At 41.3% G+C, this 4,755-nt stretch overlaps 1 non-coding gene across 1 annotated transcript; it reads left to right on the forward strand.

Annotated features, from left to right (window-relative positions):
* The first annotated feature begins 696 nt into the window (after positions 1 to 696).
* Positions 697 to 770, forward strand: trnat-agu (transfer RNA threonine (anticodon AGU)). Its single transcript has one exon. It is a non-coding gene; the product is annotated as a tRNA-Thr (tRNA).
* Positions 771 to 4,755: the final 3,985 nt, after the last annotated feature.

Consider the following 4,755-nt stretch of genomic DNA (forward strand, 5'->3'; position numbering starts at 1 on the left):
TGAATGTAAATCCTGGAAATTCTCCTCGAGTGGTATCATGTCTGTGCTGAGGAGTTGAAAGCTTGAGGAAAATAATTCATCCCCTCCATCACTGTGGCAATTCTGGATCTGCATTGAATCCTTTCCCATTGACTATACTCGAGGAATTCGTTTCGAAAAGTTAAAGGTTCCTGTCAGACATCTGCAATCGTCTGGAATAAGTTGAGACGTGGACGAAGACAGTGAAATAAAGTGATAGACAATGATGCCTGGGAGGCATAATGCAGGAAGTGAGCGCGGAACAGATGGTGCAAAACTCAATGTCGGTGCCATTACGTCAGCTTTTACTGCCCAATGATTATACTTACTTACACATTACTCCTAGTCAAATCACCACAATGACCTTGTTCCTCTTGATGTGATGTCCCCTCTGTCTGTATTAATGTGGTTCATGGGCCCCGATAGAATGAGCACCGCCTCTTTCTCCTGTCACTTTAACCAGGTGAAAATACCAGTTTTAAATGAATGCAAGAAGAGATTATGTTTTTCTGTGCCTATTCAGTAGAGAATTTTCAGCTGTAAACTGTTTGTGTTTGAAAATTCGATGATAGATTGCAATTCTCCTAGAGCAACATTGATCCGAAAACACATGTCCAAGTACTGTGAGGAAGTGTTTAAGCAACTCCACATATGGATGAGCAAGGGCCGCTTTGCTGTGGCGCTGTGGCTTAGTTGGTTAAAGCGCTTGTCTAGTAAACAGGAGATCCTGGGTTCAACTCCCAGCGGTGCCTACTTGTTGCGTTTATATTTGGGCTTGGTGTTTCAAGTCTTTGCGAAAGTAACTCAGCGTCTTGGACTTTCACCCTGTTAAGATTTGGTGATCCAGGTTAAGTTCCAACAGTGAATGCCATGTTTTTTTAATATATTCCGAAATATTACTTATGTCTGTAGTTTCTTTCCATTATTCCACAAGCACTTCTGCTTCTTCTCCTCTTTTATTCCCCCTCCTTCATTCCCAGTTAGGTCGGAATAACGAGATGAGGCAGGAGACGCTGCAGATTTGCCGGGGAATTTTGTGGTAATGTCAGAGATACCACCAGGTGATCACTCTCATTCTCTGATGTCACCGTTCATACATTTAAACCAAAAATATATACATCGTTGTGCTTCTTTATTTGTAGTGTAATTGCTTTTTTTCCTGGTGGATTAGGAATTCTATTTTGAATTCGAAACAGTCATAATTGTTTGAGGAAGAAGTGTCGCCTTGCCTGGTTTGAAGGGACAGACACATTATCCGGAGAATGTGAGCCCAGTTCAACGTACTCCAGTTAGTGGGCAAAAAGCCTCTCAGCAGCTGCACACTCAAATTGTCTCGAAATGTCAGACTTTTCACAGAGCCGAAATAGGTAAAGAGCTGTATGGACAGGCAGAGTGTCGGAGAATGTGTAACAGGAAGAGGGTGAGATGGATGCACAGAGACAAAGAGAGACGTATGGAGACACATGCTGAGTGAGACACTCAAATGACCAATTCTCCATTCGACATTGCTGCAAACTGAGAGAAAGGAAACGAAAGAAGGCAATCATTTAAGCACAGCCTTTCACCAACTGAGAGCAACGGAAACTGCATTATAGTCAATAAAGTCCTTTTGAATTTGTAAAGGTGACGGTTGTCTGTCATTGAGATATTTTGATAAAAATCCTGATTCAATAGATAAAACTGATAATTTTCCTAGCATTATAATGTACAAATGTATAAGTAACGGGTTTCTGTCGATCTAAAACTTTAACTCAGTTTTTCTCCACAGATTCAGGCCTGCTGAGTTTCTTCAACAATTCATGTCTTTGGTTCAGATTTGCATTATCAAAGAAAAATTAAAATCAATATTCTGTTGATCGCTTCATTTTTAAAACCCATCAGAAAATAAAACTGGTTACACTCTCAGACACAAATATACACTACACCGACTATGCACATGCAAACAAGCAAAACCACTTTCAAATTTAGGCCGTGGCAGACCCAAGACCGAACGTCTCAGTATTGTATTCGAGTCTAGACAACGCGTTGGGAATTCACGTTTTCGCGACCTGCCAAATGCACAACTGTCAAATTGACTGGCTGTAAGAACAAGCTCCATCGAAACAGCCTGTCCTTGGCAGAGTGAGAGCGGGAGAATAATATTGATTCACAGATGCGTTTGCAACTACAAATTCACTCTGTCATCACGACCACGTTGTTACATCTCAGGAACAGTACCTGACTGTACCGCACCTCAGCAGAAAGTGATAACTTTAGATGCTGGAGATCAAAGTCAATAAGTGTAGCACTTGGAAATCACAGCCTGTCAGCCAACATCTGAGGAGCGGGGAATCGACGATTCAAGCATTCCTGATGAACATCTTGTACGCGAAACATCGAATTTCCTGCTCCCCGGATGCTGCTTGACCAGCACCACACTTTTTCACTCTATTCCCACCTCAGCTGATCTGCTTCGAAAAATTGATGATGAACTTGCCAGCATTCCGTTTGAATCTTCTGTCACATGTTTGACACTTGCAACATTCCATTCCTCATAAAACTCAGATCATCCAAATTACTAAATAAAAATAAACTGTGGATGCAAGAAATCTGAAACACAAGCATAATTGCTGGAGAAACTCTGCATTATCTGATATCAACTGAATAGTTGAACATTAAACTGTGAACAGGAAAAGAAAAAGCTGCAATTTGATAACTGCAACACTTCGTTTCTCCAAAAAAAGACATCATGAAATGCAGTATTTCGACCAGGCTCTCACCGTCTCAAATACTGATTGGAGTGGCGAAATAAATGTTGGCCCAGTCATTGCTGAACAAATGAATTAAAAGACTTATTGCGTTCCTAATCAGTTGCTACCCCGGCAGACCATGTTAATGTGATCCACAAAGCAGGACAGCCAGGTCCCTCTGTATTTCAGAGATCTGCAATATCTAATTTAAATAAAAGGGTCATTATTGATTGTTCCTGCGAACATCTCATTCTCCAATTCATACTGCATTGGTCAATATTTTACTCACAAACTTCCTCATCTCGACATCACTCAATTTTTATATCCTTAACGTTCTCTTCATGGTTTACCTTTCAAACTATTTTCCCAAGTACATGCCCATTTTTATTAAGTCGAAGACTAAGCTGAGATGATGTCTGTTGTAAATCCAAATATCGCTCTAACACACTTTGTCCCTTGTTTAGTGTGTCCGTGTAAAACACGTTAAACTTGTGCCCTCTCGTTTTGAATTCCACCATCCTGGATAAAAAGAAGGCCTAGGCCAGTCACCGATCCAACCTCAATCATGATTTTATAAACGTCTAGAAGTTTACACACCAGCCTGGAACACTGCCGGGAAAAAGCCCCTGCTCAAGCACTCTCTACTTACTACTCAAGCCCTCTCGACACTGTAACATCCTTGTAAATCTATTCTGCACTCTTTCAAGTTTTATGAAATCTTTCCTGTTGAAGGTGATCGGAATTGTCAGCAGTATTCTAAATGTGGATCCACTAATGTTCTGTACAGCCAGAACATGACGTGAACTTCAATAATCAATGTTCTGACTCATGAAGGCAAGCGTGCCAAATGCTTTCTTCACGAACTTTTCTACATGTGACACCGATTTTCGTGCTCTCGTAATCTTTGCCTTGACTTATAAAGTCGTGCTTGTCTTCTTAACTACTATATTCTGCTACCTTCACAAATCTGTGGAACCACATGCAAAGTCACTCTTGGGTTTCCCAGTGCCCTACCGTTCTTTGAGCACTCCCATGACGTGTTACTTCCAAAATGCATCACCTGATGTTTTTATTGTTATTTTCAGCTCCCCCTATCTGCCCATTGGACAAATCCACCTCTGAAATCCTGGAACCTAAGATCCTCTTCCTCACTGTTCACCACTATGCCAATCTTCATATCCTCCTCAAATTTTCTTATCATTTCCCCAACATTATTTCTTTGTTGTTTATGTGCAATCACAAACATTAAGGGACACAGCATTGATCCTTGTGGGACACCACTGAATACCAGTTCCACGTCTCAGAAACAGCACTTTCCTTTGTCTGCAACCACCCAAATAAGTTTGGGACAAACTTACCACGTGACCCTGTATCCCTTTTATATTAACCCTGTTACCAGTCTCTGTTGTGGGAACTTGTCTAAGGCTTTCTAAAATCCTCATAAACTAAATCAAGTTCACTATCCTTGTTTACACATCTGATCACTTCCGAAAGAAAATGTAATCTGATCTGTCAGGCATGGATTCCTCTGACAAAAGCATGCTGACTCTCGCTGGTCAAACTTTCTCCGAAGAAGTTGCAATTAATTCTCTCCTTAAGAAACTTTTCCAAAAGTTTCCCTGCATGTGATGTTCGAATCACTGCTCTGTGATTTGCTGCATTATCTCCGCCAGCCTTCTTGAAAACTGGAACCACGTTAGTAGTCCTGAAATCCTGTAACCACTCCCAGGTGGCTAAAAAGGAATGTGAAACATTGGTCAGAACACGCGTAATTTTCTCTCTAGTCTCACAAAACAACGTGAGTCACAACCCCATCCCGATCTGGGCATTTGCCTAATTTTAGCCTGTCAAAACCTCCAATGCCATCTCAGTCACCATGTGAAACGGCTCAAAAAACTCTCTGTCCCTCGTCCCTGCATTCTGCACCCATATATTACCACATAAGGACTGTTCCCCGGCTGCATATGTAAGCTGATTCACTCAGTTATCCCATTTGCTGACACAACTG

Source organism: Chiloscyllium plagiosum, unplaced genomic scaffold (genome assembly GCF_037043375.1).
Source record: "Chiloscyllium plagiosum isolate Xiang-an unplaced genomic scaffold, Cpla_swu_hap1 HiC_scaffold_21, whole genome shotgun sequence".
Taxonomy (NCBI): domain Eukaryota; kingdom Metazoa; phylum Chordata; class Chondrichthyes; order Orectolobiformes; family Hemiscylliidae; genus Chiloscyllium; species Chiloscyllium plagiosum.